General features: G+C 42.3%; 1 protein-coding gene across 2 annotated transcripts in view; it reads right to left on the reverse strand.

The window, feature by feature from the left end:
- NHS (NHS actin remodeling regulator) overlaps positions 1-24,545 on the reverse strand; it is a 246,610-nt gene that overhangs the window by 153,950 nt on the left and 68,115 nt on the right. The gene's annotated exons all lie outside the window — the stretch shown is intronic.

A 24,545-nucleotide genomic window follows, 5' to 3' on the forward strand; every position in this document is an offset into this window, starting at 1 on the left:
CTCACTGCAGATTAATGAAAAATACTTGAAACACTTCAAAATGTTATAGAATAATAATAACAATAGTGACTTGTTTTTCCTTTTCTATTTTAAGCAAATCTCAGGTGACTTGGACATGACTTCTGCACACCTGGGGCTGCTAGCAAAGCAGAACTATTGCACATATTCTCCTTATCATGGTAAGAATTCCTGCAGGCCCAGGAGGCCAGAGAACTCAGCATCCTGACAATTACAACGATTACAACTTTCTTGTGAAATCGAGAACTCAGCAGAGGTACAAAGAGATGTAAATAGCATCCAATGAATCATGTGAGAAAGGTAAAGCCAAGCTGCAAAACATCCTCTCTCTTCTTGGCTCCCAGCCTGGGGGCTCTTACCATAAAAGTCCTTCACAGATTACCTAGCAGCAGAGCATATAAATCTCCTTTTATTTCAAAGCAGTAGGTAATCAATACCCTAAATAAGACAAAAACACAACCCTCTTTAGAAGATTGTTTTCTTGATAGAAGACAGGGAATAAATATTCCTAATACGTACCTAGTTACTTTTAAATAATAATGGCATCAGCTCAGTAATCTGTGATGCCTCAATTAGAGTCCCATTGTGCTATGAGACGTACAAACAGGTCAAACTGGTTCAAGCTATTCTTGTGATAATTTCTGAAAATGAACAGAACATGGGAAACATCAAAATGCTGAATATAAAACCTCCTGTAGTTCTGTCAGAGATCTTGACTTGAGAAATCCCAGGAAACAAATGAAGCAAACTACTGGGATAGGCAATTCTTAGCATAAATAAATAAATAAATGAAAAATGAAAGCACTGAAAACTGATTTTACATTAATTCTTGTTTTGTGGATTGCAGGGATGAAAGGCAGCAAAGAAGTGTGCCTGGTGAAGTAACTCCCTCTTTTGATAATGCACACACATGCACACACATGCACATGCACTTGCCCTCTTCCTACATCCCACAAAGAAAGTCATTCTGCTTTGATTTTCATAAGTAATAAATGAGTCACATCTAGATATAAATTAACATGATTAATACTGAAGAGCAATCCACTACTTTAAATTTGCCCACTGGCAGTTGCACACACAGATATTTTCAGTGTTTTTTTTAAATTTCATTTTTCAAAAATGAAACCATCTCTCATCCCTCAGTGTCTGACATATGAAGGAGAGGTGGTTTGTGCCAGTACTGACAACACTGAGACTGCATTTCCTAGGTCACTTAAAAATGGATTAGAAATATGATGATGGAATGAATTTCCAAACTTCCCTTGATTTTGTTGGTAATTACACAGATAGTCTGACCACCTTTATTTTCTCCAAATAGTGCTCTCCACCCGCTCTATGTACAGTAAGGGATGTAGAGTCTTCAATGCTGTTCAGCTACGTACAGCCTTCCACAACAGCTCCAAAGATCCTGGAGGTGTAAAATGCAGCAGATCAAGGATCAGTTACTGTTATTATGAGAACTGATAGAAATTTTTCTTCTTGAAAACATTTTTGCAGAAAACTGGGTTTCTGCTTAAGGAACACTTTCTGTTCTAAACTTCTGTTTTCTACTCGAAAACATCAATACACTAAATCCTGTAGAGCAGAGGTGTTATTGCTGCTGCAGTGAACCTGGGGAACTATTTCCATGTGTTGCTCATGGTCTCATCTTGGGGTCATATGTCTCACAACCCCACACCAGGTGCCAGTCTGGCATGGGCTGTGTCCCTTTACTACATGGGAACCTTTGGCTTGACCAGGCTAAAGGGAAGAGTGGAAGCCCTAAGTATCTGTAACTATAAAAGCCATAAAGTGCCCTGGCACTATTTCAGAAGCAATCTATTTAGGTGTTAGAGAATGTACTTCATTGACATCTCACAAACTTTATGGGAGGAAAAAAAATCCCTCAATTTTCAGGTCCAATTACCATCATGAGAAGCTGATGTGATAACAGTACCAGTGTCAAGTAAAAAGCTGATAGGAGGACCTGCTTTCTGCCTGGGGGAGTTTGTGATCTAAGTATTTCACCACTGTCTGCCAAAGTAATATGCAAAGGTATGGTAAGAAAGATGTAAGCAAATGCTTCGATTTGTATATCTGAAATATTACGAAGTGCTGACTCCTCTCATCCAGTGTCTCTCAGCTGCGTAATTCTATGTAGAAAACAGAGTTAAGGAGTGTCTTCAGGGCCAGGAAATGACTTTACTTAAAGATCATCTGTAGATTTCATATCTAAAGTATGGTTGGTAAAAGAAAATTCTGCGGGCAAAGTTAGCAGCACTGGTGGGGCAAGTGAGTCAGAGGACAGTGTGGAAGCAAAGCAGGCAAAGAAAACCTCTGATGGGATAAGGGTTCTTGAGCATGAAGGGAGGAAACAGAGGCAGCCATTCAAAGTGGGTGACAGCATGGCTATAGGGAGGGAGATGAAAGAAGTAAGGCTGTGGAAGAATAGGAGGGGTGTTTAGGGAGATGGGTAAGTTCTGGGTGGGAGATGGGAAAGCTCTAGGTGGAAGATGGGAGTCTGGCCAAAGATTCTACTGCAGATGGTTTGGGACATGAGAGGAAGAGGAACCAAAGGTGACCAAGTCTTGTGGCATGAGGCTGTGGGTGGAGAAGCAGGATGGTGAAGTACAGCCACGTTTCCAAAACAGGTATCTTTGTGCACTTCTCACTGCAAAAATACCTCCAGCTTTTCATAACGAGCTCAGGCAGCCTTGGCCTCTCTCCAGCCACCATCTGAGCTTCATTTTACAACACTGATGTTTGAGCAGTTGCAAGTGGATTGTAAGCAGACAGGAGATCATTACTGAATGCTCTCCACTGCTGCAGCCCTTCCAATGCTAGGACTAACACCCAAGCTTTTTCCTCTCCCCCAGGGAACTTTCCTGCCTTACAATGGCTCTGCAGTCAGAAGGTCCTCTGGGTTACATGGAGCAGACATACAGATCCTCCTCCTCTTCCTGTCCTCCTGGCAGTGACCTGCCAGGAAAGGCCATGTCCTGAGAGGTCTCCCACCCAAAATCACAAAAATCACAGGCACCCGTGACAGATGCGAACCACACGGCCAGGCAGCGGAGAGGTGCTGGGACTCTGGAGAGTGATCGCCACAGGCTGGTAGGCAAGGGGTACAGGAAGAAACTTCTGCATTCCAGTCTGGAGAGGTGCCAGGAGCACACTCAGCAGCCCTGACCTCAAACTGAGGAAAGAAAGAGACAAACTTGCAGCAGCTTTGTTCAAAAAGAGGCTCTTAAATACAGAATTTAGGAGAGATTCATGTCTGTCCTAGCAATTGAAGGGTTCAACTTTTTGTCATCAGATCTGAAGAGACAACAGCAAAATAGAAGCTGCCACTTTACAGAGTTCTCCTAATTCCCATGTGTACAGTTACATAGTTCAAAGAAAGAGAATAAACACAGGCACCTTTGGAGAGGAACGAAGTGCAGTTCCACCACCTTGAAAAACCTTTCCTATAAGTGACTTGGTCCTTTCCTGCTCACAGGTCTGGTCCCCAAGGAAAGAATTGTTGAGCAGCTCTGTCAGAGCAACCAGACTTTATCCCAAGTTGTCCCGGCCATGGCTGAATTCAGGTCATGCCTCCATGATCATTAATCCTGGCTCTTTGCTCTCAGTACACATTTGATCTGGATCAGCCCAGGGCACATAATCACATTTAAGATGAATTAGCTAGAACACATGATATGGAGTTTATGCTGGCCTCATGCCAGCTGTGGGAGGATGAACAACACCCGATCCTGCACAAAGCCTGCCAGCACAAAGTTACCCTGGTGCTGTTTTTGGAACAAACGTGAACCAGCAGAGCCACATCAGTCCCCTGGAACCAGCCCTGTGCACAGACTGGTTGCTACATTTTTGATGCAGTTATACTTAGTCAGAGGCAGACTGACTAAGTCTCACTTAATTATGAAGTCAGGGCAATCAGACTTAGTCAAATCACATTTCAGTCCTTACATCTGAGCTGTCCCACAGTTAAAAGGATCTACATTACTTCTAGGCTGGGTATAAACAGACACATGGTACCTTCTTAGCTTTGTCTCCTTCCTTGCTGGGTCTGCTCAGGGCACATCCCATGGCTTTCCAGTACTAGAGCAAACAGAGCCACATTCTCACTCCTCCCCCTGCATTTTGGAAATGAATTGCCTTACCCTTTTGGGCACATAAAAGAAAATTAGAAGACTCTCTTGACATACAGCTGATTTAGCCTGTAACTTTGCTGTTGAGTTTCTGCACCATCAAACTAAATTTTGGGAGCACAAGGAGGAGGAGGCAGGATGAGAGACCCCCTGGCCAGTGCCTACTGTTTTACTGCACCAAAGTAGTCAACATCAGCTGCCATCTCTGCTTGAAAATGCGTTCCCAAAATATTTGCTCAACATTTTAAAATACCATATATTATATGACTTTACTGAGTTCAACATAGTAGTTAGAAAATATAGAAAACTGGCAAGTGTTCAAATTGCAGTGCATATATAGACAGACAACACAATGCACTGTTTTCCTGCTAGGGTCTGGGTGACAATATCTATACATGCCATTCCAATATAAGCTTGTAACCAAATATTTTCATAGTCAGATTAAAAAGAAAATAAGTTTTCTGAAACAACAATGGTACCAGTTATCTTTTACTAGATATGATTAAATGGTACTCAAACTTCTTGGATTAAATCCCTAACAGATAATTTGGAGGAAAAGTGTAAGTTCTAGAAAATAAAAGCCATAGGTACCTCACATAGGGATGCTTATAGAAGTGAGAGAGTTTGAGCAATTCCACCATTCTCCTCATGACAATGAAGGAAACAAATGGAAAAGAAAGGCAAAGAGACAACCTGGCTCATCTCTTGGCCTCCCACTTTGCCTTGTCCCTTGTCTTAGTCTGCTTTTCGCTAGTAGGACAAATAATTTCTGTCCTACATCTTGACCACATAATTCTTTCACTTCTAAGGTGTGACAACATTTCCTTATTCCTGTCATTTGCAAAAGAAAGCTTTCAAGGACCTTGGTGAAACATCTTCTGTTGTAGCCTAGCTGATTCGTGAGATAATCTGTTCTTAATATATACAGCCCTAACCCTGTGGTTCTTAAGTTTTAGATCAGCACAATATTCATTCCTTGCTGTGACTCAGTGGAGGCTGCAAGAGATGGCGAAGGGGAAAAAAGAAAAGTATTTTTATAGCAGGTTATTTTTATTAGAAAATAGTGTGTTGTATAAAAACGGCCTTATTGAATTGAGGTGTTCAAAGCAATTCCTGCAGAGTAAGATTATAGTGAGCAAAGTGCAGGTGAGAAGGTCAGAACTGCAAACTAAATGCAGTTTATTCCACTGGAGCAGAAACCTGGGAATGTACTCCAAGGTAATCATAAACACATGTGATGCAAGTATCTCACATGCATAGATGTACATCCCACCACAGAAATCTTGAACTGTACACAAGGCAGTAACAACAACAAAAAGTAAAAAAAACAAAAAAAAAAGTACAAACCCTTAGTTTCCTTGCTGAATCATGTAATAGATTATATTCAGCACAAGTTATGAGAACAAATTCATGGCTAAAAAGACTATACTTGTCATATGTTTAAATAAAGCATTTATGAAAAAAAAAAAAAGGTAAGCATGCAGAAAGAAGGATGTGTTTGGGTGTGTCCATTTGAATCCATAGTAAAGCCCAAGGCACAAAGGAGATCAGCTTGAAAATAAAACCCAGGTGGTACATCCAGTGTATATAGGTGACTAAACAATACAATGCAGTGGAAGTAGACAGGATTCAAGCCAGTGCAAGGGGGGAGATAGGATATCTGTAAACTGCCCAGAGGACACAATGTATGAGATCATACTGAGACTGTAGCTGCTTCAATGCATAAAAACCAGGGGACCCATTTCTGCAGAATGATCTCACGTTCATTAAAGACTGAGCTCTTACTGTCCAGTTGCTACCTGCTCCAAGCTCATCTCAGATGCCCTGTGTCCACCACAGAAGAGGGCAATGAAAGAGTCTGATAAAAAGCAGAATTCATTTGCAGTGCTATGAAAATGGAGGGGATGAGGATGGGAAGAGCAAGAGCAGCACACAGTGAAGTCACCAAACCACTGGTGCAGTCCTGTACTTAGCATGAAGACTAAACTGCTCTGAATGCAAAACCAAACTGTTCACCAACAGTATTTTGACCAGTGGCTTTAATTAAACTCAGTCAGCCAGAAAAAACATATTTATATATATTGACTTCTCAATAGTTACCCATGATCAAAGCAAATGAGGATGGAGGTGGGGGGTGAGAGATACCACTGGAAAAGGAGGTTTTTCTTCTTTATTCTGGAAAAAGATCTTTGCCTCCATTATTCTGCAGCTCACTCTGTGTATTTTCTGAGTGGCATGTTCTTATCCATACCAAACTCATGGCCTGTCACCTCTAGTCATGCTTAAGCCTTCCCATTTGCCAGTGGAAATTAGATGTTCAAGCCTTGCCAGCATAGATGCCATGTCCATCAGCAAAGGACCACACAGACCATGTTTGCTCCACTGGCATTTTATCACATTAAAATAACTGTGAGCCAAAGAAAGCTGAGAGTTACATTAAAATGAATTTCTACTCACCTATATTCTACCCTACTTCAAAAAGCATGGCAAAATGTAGAAAAAGGCCTAAGGAAACCCAACACATGGAAACCCAACACATGGTAAATTTCTTGAAGGAATAATCCCTTTCTCTGAAGAGCATCTGCAGAATAGTATGTCAGTCAGAAACTGGAATTTCCTGCAATTAATCAATTTAATAAAAAAAAAAGTGACAGCCTTCCTTCAAATACTGCACATGGTTAGGTTGCGTTTCTGGATCTTTTGATCAATCATGGAAGAAAAGTGACTGGCTAGACTTGCCCTACTGAAAATGAAAGATGAACCGGGAAGCTCATTTATTTTATTTGGAGAAAGAAACAAAGACAGACAAAGTGACCAAAAAGCCAAACCAGGCTAATGGCCAAACCAATTATTTGTGTCTTGCCAATCATTTCAGTCCACATTTGTTCCTCTAACAAAACTGAGCAGGCTGTTCATAGAGTTATTTGCCTAACAATGAAGAGGCAATCCAAATTTTTCTGGATTGTTTCCAAACAAATGTTGAATATAAATTTACATTCTGGTAATTTTTAAAAAGAATGAGTTGGAGGCTTTCAGGCCTCTGCATTTACTAATAGCTATTAAACAACCAGAATGAAGCTGACTCACAAGAGAAAAAGTCTTCTCAGCTGATGGAGCCATAAAATTTGGCATTTCTGGCTTGTGTCTGGAGAGGAAAGTGATTTCCTCTATAAATTATGCTTTAGACGTGCCAGTATCCAAACCAGAACTACACATTTAAACACAGGTAGGGGAAGATTGAAGAACAGGATCCTACTGGATACAGCTAGAAGGTCTGCACTTGATTTATGGCCTCACAGCTTGAACATACCTCACCAGTGCTGCTGCTATAGTAACAAAACAGACTGGTATGCAGGTTTGTGGTAATAATGTTTGTTGAAAGAGTTTTCTCAGTTTTATATTCATGTGTCTGCCTTTTTTTTTTGGCCTATCTCTAAAGAGTACGAGTATATGAAAGCAATAAATGCAAAACTTGGGGAAGAAAAAGGGTTGTAAAGGCTTTATAAGAGAAATGCATAAAACTATACAGTTACTTCACAGAGATAAGGGACCAAAATGTTAATGATGGTTTGGGAATCTCCTAAGCATCTCAGCCACCCTTTGGGCTTTGAAGAGCCTGACCTGGAGGTACAGTCCTCCCAAAGTCTAGAAATATTGGCAGCTTTCTAACTGAAGCAGCAGTGAATGGGAACTGAGGGGAAGAGAGTAAGACTTGCTTTATTCAAGGCCAAGTTCATCCTATGGCCCCAATGACTCAGTGCCTTGCACACCTACTTTTCTTTAAATGTCACAAAGAGCCCCTGCTCATGCAGTGGCAATCAGCAGAAAAACCCCCATCCCCTGTATGCATAAAATTACCTGCAAGCTTTTGCTCTTGTGTAGAAAAGGACTAAAGCCCATTTATCACACTGACCAATTGACTGAAAAGAGAGTCTGCTCTTTGGCCTTGACTCAACAAATCCCTTTATCCAGAGATCTCCTGTATTGGATCGCAGTACATGTGCTGCTGATCTGAGATCTTAAATACATCCCTTAATTATCACAACATTAAGGGCATGGAGGTTAATTAAAAAGCAAATGAGGGCACTCTATGAAGGTAATTCCAGTTACTCTGACCTGCAGAGGCATGCAAGGCTTTTGCTCTGGGTATTTAATAGTCAGGGAAAGAGGTTTACTTGAATATTATCATGGTCACTTGAATACAGCATTCAGCATGGAAACCCAGGAGTATACTTTCATTTCTCATGGACCTAAAATGGGACTAATCTAATATTTTAAAAAAGAGCCAAGAATTTGGAAATCAGTGAAGAATGGCATTTGTCTTTACTTGCATGTTTTCTAATACAAATTTTCAGTATTTTCGATTATGATATAATTGATCTGTCACTTTAATCTTTCATTTCTACTCTCTGTTTCTCTATAGCCACAAGAAAGAAGAAGGCCCCTCTACACCTACTCACACTAATTATCTTTCTTACTCCTGATGTCTCACCCACAGTGATAAGCTGAGAAATGTGAACCTTTGACTCACTGAAAAGGAGGAATGGAGATCCATACATCTGGTCTGTGGTTCAGTTCTTCCATTTAGGACACCAGCTTAAAAATAAACCAAGGTGAAAAAAATATTTTCATGGACTGTAGTGCATTAACATGTAAGAAAAGAAGAGTTAAGAAATGGCATGGCTTTCTGGAGTAGAAAAAAACTCCAGTCTGGCATTCAGAAGAGGAAATGCTCATCACTTAAAGGACAGCTCACCTTATTTAAAAGAAGTGTTTCTGCACTGCAAGTTGTTTATCCAAGGCCAAAACAAGGCACCAACACAATTTTTACTATCATAACTACTGTAATTCAAGGAAAGTAACCATCCACGAACACATCTCTCTGAAAAAACCCAAGGCTCTGCATGCCAGTGCAGGAGGTCTGAGCCATTTATTCAAGCTTTTTCACCTTTAGTAAATAAGGGCAGCTACAACATTGTTCTTTTTGAGTACACCAGTGTTGGCTTTTGGTTTTCTGGCAATGCACCAAGGTATCATCTCAATTATAAAAACTCGTGATCCCTCTGAGACACCAACTGGTTTGGAAAGTAGAATGTGGATTAATGGTCATTAACTGTCAGTCCCCATTAATGAGACTGAGCAAAAACAGTGATAAATGAGGGGGTAAAGCTGATACTGTAATAAAGTACCCTGAGTCTGGTAGAAAGTTTTAAACTCAAAGTGGAACTCTGGCTTCCTTCCCCTACCCCCAAAAGAGGTCAAGAACTGAATCAGGAAATTACAGAGAGGTAGGATTACCATCTGGCACAGGAAAACTTTCAGAGATGTGACATGAGAACACCTGGAAAGACAGTTTGATGAAGGACAGCTAGCATACATTTAGACACAGGAGGTCATGCTTAACTAACCTGCTGGATATCTTTGAAGATAATGCTGCTGTGGCAGATAAGAAAAGTGTGACAGATGCTGCATAGCACACTGAGGTTAGATGTTTTCAAACAAAGTTTTGACAAGGTCCAGCATCAGAGATGACTAATGGAGACAAACAGAAAGTTATGGATTGCAAAGTAAAAGGACAGAACAGTGGCTGTGGAGCAAGAGTTCAAATAAGATATAAAAAATATGTTGGGAAAAGGGCACTGAATGCAGGGGTCAGATTTACAAGGGTTATCCCATCCCGCTTGCCCCAGGCATTGTTTCTGTGTCAGACCAAAGCATCAGCACGACCTACAGTACCTGTGATTAGGGCTCTTACATGAGGGCATCAACAAACTGTGTCCTTTAGACCTGCTTTTGGTTCACAGTACTGAGCCTGCACTTGTACACTGCTGCCAATGAAGAAACACTGAAGAGAATACCTTCATATGGGTTCAGGCTCTAATCTAAGCATCAAATCTAGGCTGAGCACACTCAGTGCTGAAGAATTTGGTTCAGTCAGCAAATCAGACAATCAGAATCTTTCAAGTTGGAAAATACCTTTAAGATCATCAAATCCAACTATCAACTTAGCACCACCACCATGTTTGTCATTAAACATCATCCTTAGGTACCATATCCACACTTTTTGGAACACTTCTAGGGATGGTCACACCACCACTTTCCTGGGCAGGCTGTTCCAATGTTTGACAACCCTTGCCATGAAAAAACCATTTCCTAGTATTTCATCTAAAGCTCCCCTGGCACAACTTGAAGCCATTTCCTCTTGTCCTGTCACTTGTTACCTGGGAAAAGAGGATGACCCTTACCTGGCTACAGCTTCTTTTCAGGTAGTTTTAAAGGTTGATAAAGTCTCCCCTGAGCCTCCTTTTCTCCTAAACAACCCCAGCTTCCTCAGCCACTCATCAGACTCGTGCTCCAGACCCTTCCCTAGCTCCTTCTCTGGACTTGCTCCAGCACCTCAATGTTCTTCTTGTAGTGAGGGGCCCAGAACTGGACACACTCAAGGGATTCAAGGTGTGGCCTCACCAGTGCCCAGTACAGGGGACAACCACTGCCCTGGTCCTGCTGGCCACACTATTGCTGATCCAGGCCAGGTGCCATTGGCCTTCTTGGCCACCTGGGCATAGCTGGCTCATGTTCTGCCCCTGCTGACCAGCACCCCCAGGTCCTTTTCTGCTGCTTTCCAGCCAGTCCTTGCCCAGCACTGCCTAGGGTTGCTGTGACCCAAGTACAGGACTTGGCCCTACTGAACCTCATACCATTGGTGTCAGCCCATCAACCCAGCCTGTCCAGATCCCTCTGCACAGTCCTCCTACCCTCCAGTAAACCACAGCCACCCAGCTTGCTCTGCACACTTGCTTAGGGTGCACTCGATCCCCTCACCCGGCTCATTGATGGAGATATTAAACAGGTTCCTGATCCCTGGGGAACAGCACTTGTGTCTGATCACCAGTTAGATGTAACTCCATTCACCACCACAAATTGTAGCTAAACACAAAAAGCACAAAATAAATTGATCCCTGAAAGAGGAATCAGGCAAGGCTGAGCATGCTAAGTACCGTAACAACATGGCACTTTGTTGACACAAGGGATTTTAAGGGTTGTAGTGGGAAAATACGTAATTAAAGCCACCAATATATGGCAGAACATATGAGAAAATGAAAAAAAAAAAAAAAAGGAGAGATGGGATACAACTTTTGTTGTTCTGAAGATGGAGGCTTAGCAGATGCTCTGTATTAGTCACTGTATGACAGAGAGAATATTATTGCCTCAGAGGGTGCAAGAGGAGGGCAACAAAAAGTGAAAACAGACCTTGGCTCTTACTCGGTCCTAAATTATTAGGTGGGTGAAGTGAGGGCAAGTTATGCTTATTTTCATTGAAAAAGAAAATATTTTGATGTGACCTAGTAGATGATTTTCAAAATCATGATGGGGGTGATCGAGGTAAGCTCTACCAAGCTAGGGTGGAGCAACAGGGGTAAAGGAAGGCGAGGTATGCCTGAACAGGCTGCAAACATCTCAAATTATACAGCTGGGAGAAAACACGAAAGTTGTCAGGTAGAACTGCTCCAGCTTAAAGGCAATAAATGTGGAAGATGTTCTCATGAGAGGCAGCTGAAACAAAGGCTGTATATGAGCTCAAAAGACGCTTGGATTTATTTCAATAGAAGAGAAGAATTTGAAGATTTTTGTGAAAACCAGAATCTTGGGATTGAGATACAATGTAAAACAGTAGACATGCCAAGCCAAGTCAGGATGCCTAAAATTGTTCACACTGTCACACACTTAAAACACAATTCTCTGTTTTGCTGCTACACCTTTACCCTGGAGCCACAGTTAAGAGAAATATCTCCATGTAGAAATCTTACTTCCTGCAGTTTCTTTTGGTCAAACTATTTAAGCTGAGAAGAGCTCTTCTCCCAAATACCTCAAGGCTACAAATAGCTGTAACAAAGGCAGAAATGAGCTGCACAAGTGCCACCAAGTCCCACTTGCAGTGACCTCCTGAAGCACAGACTGTGCCTGTTGTGCGCCCCCAAAATACTGTCTGAGGTCTAGGAGGAAAGGAGCAACCAGAAACAAAGTTGTGCTCACTTTTCAGAGGGATCTTACCCTGTCCTCAGCCTGTCAAGCCCTGAAATGGTCATTATGTTTAAGAACTGGGCTGCAACCCCAAAGCTGCCCCACAGACACAGCCAAAACCTCTGGAATGCAATGGGGCAGGGGGTAGGAATCCCCACTGCTGAGGGTCCATTGCAGGGACCCCTACAGCTGTCTGTTCACCTGTCTTCTTTATGGCATTTTGGTCTAAAATATGAAAGGAAAGAAAATGCTGGGCATGTGCACTCCAGAAGGAGATGCACTCATCACTCCCATCCCAAGGCAGGAACTGATCCACTCCATGCTGACATCCCTGCCACACCAATAGCCATGTGATGCAGTTTTGACCAGAATCATGAGTAGGTAAGCAGGATAATTGAAAATGGGTATGTAGGAATCTTAATTCTCTCTGTTTAAATTATATTCTTATTTTGGAATAGCCACCTCAGAATTAGCCCCAGTTTTGTTATGAGAAAAAAATAATGATCTCTGATTTAGAAATTTATACCCACCAGTCTACCTTCAAGCTCCTTCTTATAGATGAGCTGTAGCATGCAGAAATTAGGTGACTGTTTTGGACATTTTCATATGCTTTTTCCTAAAAGAGAATTCACCACCATGCAGATTTAAGTTTATGTTTGCTGTGAGTTACAGAAATATGTAACCCTGAGATGAGACTGAAACAGGTTTTCTTTTCTGATATTTTTTCTATTACCTGATATCCTGATACCTTACTCTAGTAACATTGTTAGTTCCTAGTATTTATTTCATGTTAATATGTCATAAGAAAAAGCAAACATCAGAGCTGTGCAGAAAAGCATAAATAGCAATGTAAGTATCGCAACTGTATATGAGAGGAAGAATAAAGTAGATGAAGGAACTATCCTGTCAAACATGAGCATCCTGTCCTAACTACAATGATAATAAGAGAGACAAGATTTAAGAGAAAGCAAAAGAGAATTTTTTTTTAATTGTGTTATTTTTCCTTTAGACACAACTTAGCAAATAATGCTACCTTCAAATATTCCTTGGATGGGTGTGTTTATCTTGTTCTGCAAGCACTGAATCCAAACAAACTCTAGTCAAAAGCCTAGTCAGTATTCTGCTTTCCCTTGCAAAACAGAGCTGTATCTCCCAGCCTGCTTTCCTCAGGGTATTTCCACAGTATTGCTCTTCAGGGGATCTGCCATATAATTAATGTCAAGTACGAATGTTCGAGTTTTTCTGGTTTGCAAATCTCAGGCAAAGGATTCCTTATCCCTCCTGATCCCAACCTGCTCCCCAGCAAGGGCCTTTAACTGGCCCCATCATCACACATCACTGACAGGGACAACAAATGGAGACCTCTGGCAAAAATCAATTATTAGGCAGGGTGTGAAAACAGTTAACACTGCTTGGGGTAATGACAGACCACAGGTGTAAAGGGACTTCTGCCCATTTATGGGAAGGTGGAATTTGGCTGTTGGAGAGCCTGCCAGACTCCTCCATATACACGCCAGCATTCACTATAGAAACCTCATTGAAGATCACCCTTATTTAGAACTGTAGGCAAGTTCCTTCCAAACCCATCCATTTTTTTCATTAGAAAGTTCTCATCTGAGTGATTTATTGAGATTAAATACTCAGGACTCCATTTGCCTACAGAAGACAACTGGCATTACTCAGGAAAAGAGAATCACTAAGAAAACCAAGTGATGGGTCATGTCACACACTCTTGCTCAAATGTGTTGCTTTAGAGTAAGCAATTTCTAATAAAAATGTGTATTTTACACTTGTTCCTTGCTTGTCACAAATTTTCTTAATGTCCAAGATTTATTTAGGATATGTCTTTTGAGTTCAAGGATTAAGAAATTACTGTTTTCCTGGTAAAGAAATTGCAGTTTTCAGTTCTAATTTTATGCTGATAAATTATATCAATAATCATGATGACTATGGTGTTTTGCACAACTAGGTGGATCTTGAGAAATACTCCTTCTGCCTTTCAGAAGTCATTCTGGAAGAGGAATACAAAGAACATCTTCAGTTTAGGCCACTGAGCAAACTGAAGGACACATAAGTGGCAGAAACATGGGAAAACAAGATAAGGAAGATTAATTACATCCCAGGCTGCTCTCAACAATCTCCAGATGACCTGAAAACCAGAAACAGTTTGATAAATATTGCTGTGATACTTGGGTCCAGGCTGATAATGTCCTCACCACTATTTCCAAATATGTAACACTATAAATCTGTATATGCCTCCCTCTCTCTCTCTCTCTCTCTCTCTCTGTGTGTGTGTGTGTGGTATTTATTTATTTATTTATCCAAACTATTAATCTATTTTGAAAAAGAAGAGGAACAAAGTTTATTGTTCCATATTGGCACAGCAAAAGACATACACATCATCTCCTCCATACAGAAGGAGTGCATGGAGCCAACTGCTTGTGATAGAAATAGGAACAGCCAAGGAGCCCTCTGAACAGCAGCATGGGGCTGGGAGCCTCCCCTTTCCCACCCAGCTCCGTATCATTTAGTCCCAGCACAGTGAAGTGGAGTGGTTACATCAGGATTTTTTGCTCTCCAAAGCTTTCTACTCCCTACAGCTTCATCCACATTTATCCACATAGTGGAGTTTGGGTGAATTGGGATCACCTTGGTATAAGGCAGTGCTTTGAGAAGGTGGGAAGAGTTATGGTTATAATGAAGTGCCTGCATCAAACTTCTAAGTGTCTACAAAAAGCTCTGATTTCCTTTTAAAGAAAATAAAAATGAAGAGTCTGGTTTTGCTTAGATGCATGTGCAGGCTGATGGCCAAAAACAGCAGTAAGAGCAAAAGCCCTATCAAAGTTTAAAAAAACCAAGTAAAAAAAACTCAAACAAACAAACAAGCATATCCCAATATAGACACTTAGCTGAACCCACTGAGACACAATATCCAAGTTCCTGTCCTTTCCCACTTCCTTCACTGCTTATTTGGGGCTTGACTATGTAACAGTCTTGCCAGTCCAACCAAGGCAGTCCCGAGGGATGCACTTTCCCACTCCTCTGTGCAGAACTGGGAGAAAAGGTATGGAAAAAGAAAGGCTGACCCCACTGAACCACCCCACTCCCTTGCAAATCAGCAGGCAGGCAGAGCAGGAGTGGGCAAGGTAGAAACATTCCCTCTGGCCTTCTCCAGCCCACCACCCCAAGAACTGTCTGCCCAGGAGACAGTGAGCAGACACTGCACTTGGCGGCACAACATCCTCTCTCTCCATCCTGCCCATGTGCACAGGCGGAGAAGGAATAGGAGGGCTGGGGGTGCCTTCAGCTGCCAGTGCCCAGCTGAGACTGTGTCTCCTGGAGTGAGAAGCAGTCCTGTATCCCCAGGGAACTGTCAGGGTTTCCAGGGCAGAAATCTTGTACAGCAACTAAGGCCCAAGTGGCATAAATAATCAATGTCAACAGAGGAACAGCAAGGGAAATGTTCCACTACAGCAAATCAGCACCTATGTCCCTGCTGAAAAAGTATTTCTCCTCTTTCTTAATGGGAATAACAAAAAGTACATTTAATTTTGCCAGAGCAGTAAAACAAGCAAAAGTATTCCCTTCCTGTCTTCACAGTTAGCATTTTACAGAACGATCCATGCCAGCACACCCCCTTCTCCTGCATGTCCCAAGAGATAGTTACAGTGAGCATTTCTTCATTCATACATGGAATGCACATTCCAGGGCTGCTGTACAAATGCTGTGATGCCAAGGAACAACTACATGATTCTCCTATTCAGGCTGCTTTTTCAAATGAAAAACAAGAGTTTTACACTGAACTGTCTGCTTTTGGCTGACATTTTTCAATTTTCATAGAAACCCACCAACAAGATTCTGGCATCCAGAAAACAAAATACTTTGGTTCTACACTAAAAAGTGAAGTTTTTCATTTGGAAATACTCACAGATACTGATACAAAATAAACTTCATCTTTCCTGCAAGAAGATATTGTTTGGTCTTGACTCTTGCTTTGAAATAGTTTCCTCCTTTATTTCTTACAAGAGCAGCCCAAGACTGTCTGTCTAAATACTTCAGTCTCCTTCTATAACCCATGCCCTTTGCTTAGCTGATGCAGCTCTGCTCACACAGCAAGGTCATGCCATTCCCCTCAGGCACATGCAGGGCCAACTGGAGAGCCTGGGCAGCATCTGGAAGGGAGAGGACATAGCAGAATAGGCACCTATAGAAGAGATACCAGAAAAGGCAGCTTGATTTAATAAATGCAAGTAAATGTTCTGCTTTTCCTGATAAAAAATGCTTTTATTCCTTTAGGGAAAAGAAAGGGAAGCTTTCTTTGGCCTATTTCCTCTCTCCAAATTACATCACCTCAGCCCAGAAAACAAATATACTTGGATACCTGGTTAGTGGGAGTTGGACATGCAGGTATTTTCATGCAGCTGAGTCCATTCTCTTAAGCTCAGCTCCAGTGCTCCCCTTCATACACATCATATCATGTTGCACAGTAATGGGTTAGGGAAGGGATTTCCAGATCTCCCTGAGAAACCAATTTAGTCCTGAAGGCAAGGAAGCTGAATGAATTCATGTTACCTCAGACTACACTAATTGCATTAAAACCAAGGACATGGTTAAGAAACAGTAAAACACAACTCAGGTCTTCATGAAAACGTTGTTTCTGGATTTCTCTGTTTTTTGTACCCTTCTGTTCTTTCACCCCTCCCTGCTCCAATGGAGAATAGAAGCTGCTGAATCACCAAGAAGAACTTAGTCCAGAGAACAAGAGCCAAATTCAGCTCCACAAAGTGTCCCAAGGAAGCTGCTGCCCATACAGCTCATCCAAGGGATCAGCTGACATCAGATTCATTCACACCTGATAAGCAGAAATGGCAATGTCTAGAGAACAAGGAACCTCCTCTTCCCTGCCTTGTGTCAGGCCTGTGCCTGTGTCTAGTGGTGGCAATCAGTTTCACCAGCTGTGACACAGACTCATAGACACCGGCACTGCACAAACACCATGGGAGCAGCTCTCCCAGCCCGGTAGGGTACTGTGCCTGGGATTGCTTAAATAGGTATGACAGAACCTGCTGGGGAACAGTGCAGAGAGGGGAACCAGCTTGCCCAAAATCACAGAGCAAACCCACGGCTTCACCAGTCTCCACCTCCTAATGCCCTAATGACCAAAATGGGACTGTACTGCCAGCTGCAAGAGAGCATGAGGATGGCAAGTGTTTCATGGGCACTCCCTTCTGTCCCAAACTTTGTTAGGCCACCTCCTGCCCCAGCCCATAACCCAGCTGCACCACACACTCCAGGCTGGCACCCCAGAATCTGCCCTCCCTCGGGCAGTGGTGGTGTGAGCACAGCAGCGCCCTGAAGGAGCTGTGGCAGGTCCCCAAACCAGTAACAGACAGGGCTTGTGATAGCCACTGCAGGGTTAACACAGAGCCACCTTCACATTCTGTTTCCTTGGTCAGGTCATCTGACACTTGCTTGAAACCCAGGCTCATTTGGAAGACATTAGGATTTTGGGTGGAGGTGCTGCTCATGTCCTGGACCAGCACTTGGAGATTTAACATTTCATTTCAAACCTCAAAGCAAGACAGATGGGATTTCCCCACCCTTTTGCTTCCCCCACAGAAGTGCTTTCTAATGACTTTTGCAAAGTCAGCTTTGCCTGCGACATGCAGCTCTCCTCCCTCGCTGTTTAAACACCCTGAGAGCTTACAGCCCTTCACCTGGTCTCCCCCCACTGCCTGCGACATGCAGCAGACACCAGTGCCCTGACAGACACATCTCTGGGGAGAAATGAGCCAGCTGGGAGTGGGGCAGCTGGAGGGGAAGAGGCCCTGGGGGCTGTGAGATGGGGTAAGGACCTGGCTGTCACACACCGCCCATCAGTGCCACTCCAGGGATGGAGATGGACACAGCCTTCAAGGCAGTGGGTGTTGCCTCCTTAGCAGACCATGACATCAGTGCTGTGTGCTGGGTTCATTTCACAAGAGCAGAGAAGAAGCAGAAGGTAGGGTCAGAAAGAACAGAAAAACAATACTCAATCTTTTATTTATATTGAAAAAAACCATGAGAAGACTGAGGGGAGGATCCAGCCTTCCTAACACAGTGTCTTAACTCTGGGGAGGGACATAATGACCTTTATTAAAAACACCTACCTCTTTCCAGTGAATATGCAAGGAGCCCAGAGGACTGCTTCACTATCTTCCTAAAATAGATCTGGTTGGGTCAATGACACTGTCAAACACTCCTTCCAAATATAAAAGGTCTTAAGTCATATTAATCCTTCTGCACCAAAGTGCAACATCTCATCCTGTGAATGAAGACTGCAGTATAACAAACACCTCCCTGTTGACTGAAGTAAGGCTTGATGAACAACATCAGTTCTGGTGTTTTCCACACACTTTTTTGTGTAACCTTAATTGTATTCTTCCAATAAAGACTTTCATGAGTTTTGGAGTTTTGGATTTTTTCATGCACAAGACATTTCATAATAGATACCAGACAGAAGCCTCTGTACAGTAAATCAAGGGATTTTTTTCATCCCATTCACAGAAAACCCCATCTCCAGAGGTGATCAAACCAGAACAGGCAGAGAAAACTGAAGAGCTGTTGGTTTTACAGAAGATCCCTCCACAACAGGAGACAGAAACTTCTCAACAGGCTTGGAATGGCTGCAAAAAGTAGAACTCATGTGAAAGCTGTAAGGTTAGTTGGAGAAGAGCTGACTTTGCGTTTAGGAAGCGGTGACACAGGGCTGAAGTGGTGATACACAATGAAATAACCAGGTGCAGGAGAAGAGTGAGACTTGCCTGCAGGCCAGCACTGGATATTAGCAAGCTGGTATAACAGGAGTTGTGTTGTTCAAACAGCTGAAGAGGCACTCGGTGCATGAGATGAGCATCCTGTTCTGTATCTCAAGACATATTTCCCTTTACAAAACAGTTGCTTGTACAGTTCTCAAGGCTTTTTGTTTATCCCATAGGTTTCCTGGGGTGACAGAAGAGGTTTACTTGTTTTTAAACATCATACTTCCTGCCTCTGAATAAAACTGGTGATGTTTATGATACTCAGTGCTCTACAGGTATTTATCAGCTGTACAGAGTGCAACAGGCCAGTGAATAGTTCTCATGTTGCTACAATTAAGCCATTTCAAACTCCATCACTGCTTGACCTCCTGGTGAGACTTTTGCCTCTGAAGTAATATACTTTTAAAGCAAGTAATTACTTGTCCTGAAGGTTAAAAAAAAAAGCAGAAAAGAAACCTCAAATCCATCCTTTTCATTTGTCAGATATTGGTAACTCTGCTTCATTTCATAACCATTATATTTTCAAAAAGTAAAACAAATAGAGGAGAGTGGAGTGAATGCTGATGTTTAAAAAAGATCAATATGAAAACCTGTCTAGAACAGACTGTGCATTAAGACTACACACTCTGACCTCCCTCTTGAACCCTGTGTTTTGGTAGCCACCTAACTTATCCTGTTTAGCACGACAGTAATCTGTGAGTCAGAGTCTTAAGCCTCCATAATTGCATGCTAGCAGAAAGAAACATCAACAGTATTTATTTTTGACAGAAACCCTAATATCAGGAAGACAATACAGCAATGGCATGGAGAAAATATCTTGGACAAAGAAAAATTCTCATTCTCTTACATAGAAGACAGGCTTCAGGTTACTCCAGGTACAGCCAGTGCCCTGTAGGACAATTCCCTCTGGTCCCTGAGTGCCCTGAACTTTTATTCACTCACTAGTCCATCTCTATCTTGCAGAACATAAGCACTCCTGCAACAGATCCTCCAAAGTGCTTCCAGACCATTGCTTCCAACAGGGTAGGGTCTAGCTCAGAAGTTAAATTTCAGCATCCATGTGTCTTTGCTTACTGCTCCCTGACAGAAAAGCAACATTTATTACTGGCTAAAGCATGCATCAGGTCTGTGTGTGCTGGCAGACACTGCAAAATGGGGTACAGGTATTAGGGTCCCAAAGGTTCAACAGTGACATTTCTAAAATTAAGTTTTTCCTCCCCCCCCAAATCATGCCCACAAATCAAATGAAGAAGACAACAGAGTAACATTTGTACTGACTAGCATTTTAATCTAAAAGTGACAGCAAAGTGGAGAGTATATTTGTCCTAAAATACAAAAATTACCTAGCAGAAGATGGGAAAATGAGTGTAAGACAGTGAAAAGCACAGAAGAGATTCAGGCAGAGGGGAAAGAAGAAATAAACTTTCTTCTAATCCCCTAAAAAGACAATACCATGTGTGAACTTCTACAATCCAGACCAAAGGTTCTCCCTTGCTTCATAGTTTGAAAGAAGGGAAGAGAGAGAAAAAGAAGAAATGGAGCTTCTCTCGCAATGTGGGTGTTGTGCCAGGGTGCCTTTCAAGTGCTGCAGCAGTGGTATTCAAGCATTAATTCCTCTTTGCCACACTGCAGAGAGCCAGTGGCATCTCAGCAGATCCCAGCTTCGCCTTAGCAATGGCCAGCAGAGCAGCTGTGCTGCAGAGAGCAGCTCCCCTGCACATCCCTGAGCTGTCAGCTTGCAGCACATCACTGCAGCCATCCTGATGGGAGGCCAGCAGAGTGGGGACGGCTCCAGTGGCCTGCCCAAAAACATTTTCTGCAGGCTGGAAATCCCAGTCAAAGCTCATCCAGTCCTGTTGTAACCTCCCACAATCAAACCTGACAAGGAAAGCCAACTGCAGAATGCATTTCAGCCTCACCTGCTCTCCCAAGAGTAGCTCTACAAGCTAGAAGCATTTGGATGGCCTCCCTGAAATGTCTGTCTGGCTAAAGTGACCTACAGATACCAAGGTACAGCACATCCTTTATTCCACTTGCCTCAGTTTTGGAAACCAAGTGCTTTATTTAATGTTGGGGGTAACCACACCACAAGTCAAGTCAGGAAGTGGGCAATGGAAGAGCAGAGGAGCAAGGACTAGCTACCAAATTCTGGTGGAGGTAATTATTATCATCATGACAAGTATGTTATGATGGGGACTATTAATCCTTTTCATCAGTTATAAAGGTGCCTCCAGAGTAGAATTGTCTTTACTCATTACCTCTATAAGTATGAACCTGAAAGAAGGAATGGGAAACAGCCAATTTGGAGAACTGTGCTGCATGAGCAGGACAGGCACTCCCTGCTCCACCAGTGTCAAGCCCCACACATATGTGCCAACACAAAGAGCAGAACACTGTGTACACAGGGCTGATCCTTAGCACAGTATTTTCTGCTAGTAATAAAGTAAGAGTCATTTGAAGACATTAAAACAGGCCAAAAAACCAAAAACCTGGACTCAGATTCACGGGCACAGGTAATCAGTGCAGCTTCAGTGATACTAGCCAAGTTACACCAATTTATTCCTACTAAAGTCTGGTCCATTAAATGGAAACACCATCCTTGAGTTTTATTTTCTCTCACTGGATTTAGGAAAATAGGTGCTTTTTTTTTTAATAAAAACTTCCTTCTCACTGTCAAGCATCTGTATTTGAATTCAGTGAAAAGGAAGCAGCAGAAATTATTTATTTTTCAAAAACATTTCCATCACTGCATGTGGGGGGGAAAGAAAGTAAGGCTGTGTATGTACGTGTGTATGCATAGAGAGATTTAAGGATCCCACATATGTGGCATATGACATATATGGCATACTCCATATCCACACCATATGTGTTTGCATGCATACCCTAAACACACACAAACAGTATAGGAATGGGCCTCCATGGTTGTATGTAGACACCTGTGGCAGAGATGTCTGGAGAGAGGGCAAAGAGAATTCTTCATTGCAGTCCAGACTCTCAGGCATGGCCTCTCCAGGCACCAGGATAATTGTTACTTGGTGACCTTGTGGAACAGAAAATTTTCTTTTCTGTAGGGTCAGCTGTTGTGGAGCATTCAAGCCCTTCCACAAGGCATTTCCAGCCCTTCCAAACACTCCAGTAACATTCTCAAACATAGAAGTTCTCTATCAAATCCTCTGCATTTTCAGAGTTCCTTCAGCAAGGCCTGACAGGTCTCACCCATTTTATACAAGGTACCTAAACTTATGCCTTCATTGGAACAGTCTTATCCTTCACGCCTAAGATTAAATGCTCTGCTCAATCAGCATTTCAGAGAATGGTTTGGTTTTTTCCTTTTTCAGCAGGAAAGGAAAAACATCTTTCCTCCCTGCAGCCTTCTGCAAGCAACAGTGAAGGTGTTGTGGCTAGGGCAGGCACAGGTTCCCAAGGATGCCCCTCTTATCCCAGATGCAGAAAAGAGGCAGGGGGCAGTGCCAAAAGGAACGCCAAAGTTTGCCTTTCCCTTTTTGGAATATCAGTGCTCATTGATCACTAAATCACTTAAACAGCTTATTAAGTAGATGTCATAGAGAGTTACTGCCAGTCTTCTATTAATTTAAAAATACTAATGGAGGTTTTCTTTAGTGTAATTTCTTTCTGAATGAAAAATGTTCCCTGTGTTAAATGATGAACATTTTGGTCCTCACTAACCAGTATGCAAGGTTGTTGATAATGCATAACACAGATTTAGTAGAAATTTTAACACCACAATATGTTTTTAAGGTTGCTCCATAGCTTTGTTGTCTTATTTCTTTATCATTTCAAAGGATCCCTTCCATTTGGTTTTTCCATTTGCATACAAACTGGCATTCTCTTGATATATATTATTCACAGGTTCATGTCAATACCAGCATAAGCAGAAGCTATCAATCACTTCTCTGATGATAACAGTAAATAAATAATGCACACTTTAAACCTTCAAAGCACTGCATAAATATCAGTTTGTTTTCACAACATCCCTTTAAGCGTTGAGGAAAGCAGTTTAACCATTTCACTAGACAAAAGCTCAGATTCAAGCACAGCTTAAGACCTGTATGAGTCATTTTGTATATTACCATAGAAGAACATACATTCTGATACATAACATATACACACAAGACTGGGAAAAGCACATTTCCTGCCTCCCGACCCCCACCCCCCCACAAAGAAAAAAAAGGAAAGAAACTGAAGCTTAATATTTCTTATTTTTAAAAGAAAGCCAGAAAGCATTTCCCTAACAGAATTGCCTTCAGTGTTACCAGATTGTGTTGCCTTTCTCTTTGGATACTGAAAGCTTCTGCTTCCCCACAAACATGGGGAAAAGGGGAGACACCACTGCCTGCTACCTCCTAGTGCCCTCTTTCCCACAGGGCATGAGGCTGCAGCAGCAGCTACACATCTTTTTAGCACCTGTAGGCATTTCTTTGTGGCCACCTGTGCTGTGCCACTCTCCCATACCAGGGACAGCACATCTGCCACAGGCAGGTCTGTGTCCTGAGCAATACAATGAAATATAGGGGGGGAAAAAAGCTTTCTTGTGGCGAGGCTGGGCAAACTCTGGCACAGACTGACTGATGAGCTTGTAGAGTCTCCAAACTCTGAGAAACTGAAAACCCAGCTGGACACTGCTCTGAGCAACCTGCTGCAGCTGCCTGTGCCTCAAGCAGGAGCTGGGCTGGACACTCTCCAGACATGCATCTTGCCTCAATTGGTCTGTGTCTTTTGCATAAAGAAGTTGGGAATCCCCCATTTGAACTGCTACATGCCCATGAAAAATAAATACCAATGTTTGAGGATACCAAAGCATTTCACTGCCTTCTACTTTTCTGTGGATACAGCTAGAATGTAATGTCATGCCTATGGCAAGAGAGGTCATCAACTCCTGCAACAAATGATATAGGGAGCCAGACACATGAAACAAAAAACATAGACTGAGGATCAAAACTGGACACCTGATTCCAATATTCAGTGCAAGGAGCAGACGGGGATTCTTTGTGTTTGGAAGCCTTTCAGTACCAAAATAAAACTACTGTTCACTGTCCAACAAAAGACTGGGATCAAGTATCAAACTTTTTTTCTTTTTCTTTTCTCTTCTTTTTGTTCAACAGCTACCAGCCAGACTTCATAGCAGCCTTCTCCCACAGTTTTCCTTCACAGATTAAAAAAAAACAACCTTCCTACCCATTACATCTTTGGTTATTTCACATCCATTGATCATTCTGTCCACCTAGCAGAACAGGAGCAAATAAGCAAGAAAAATAAGATAAGGCTAGATTTTTGTTCTGGAAAGCTGCAGCACTGTGCTGTTTTCCCTGTCTTCTCTCCTTTTCCCCCTCCTTACATATCTGCTTTCATCCCTAGAGACATTTCCAATAGCAGATAAATCAGCGCTTTGAATTCTTCTTCTGATGTTGTAACAAGCTGGCAACTGGCATGACATGTTGTAGAGAGACACATGTGAACACCTAAGTCAGAAATAATGAGATTTCTCTCTCATATTCAGCGTGAAATGAGAGGCAAACGACATCACTACTGAAAACAGAGGAGTGCAAGAAGAGGT

Source organism: Camarhynchus parvulus, chromosome 1, assembly GCF_901933205.1.
Source record: "Camarhynchus parvulus chromosome 1, STF_HiC, whole genome shotgun sequence".
In the NCBI taxonomy this organism is placed as follows: domain Eukaryota; kingdom Metazoa; phylum Chordata; class Aves; order Passeriformes; family Thraupidae; genus Camarhynchus; species Camarhynchus parvulus.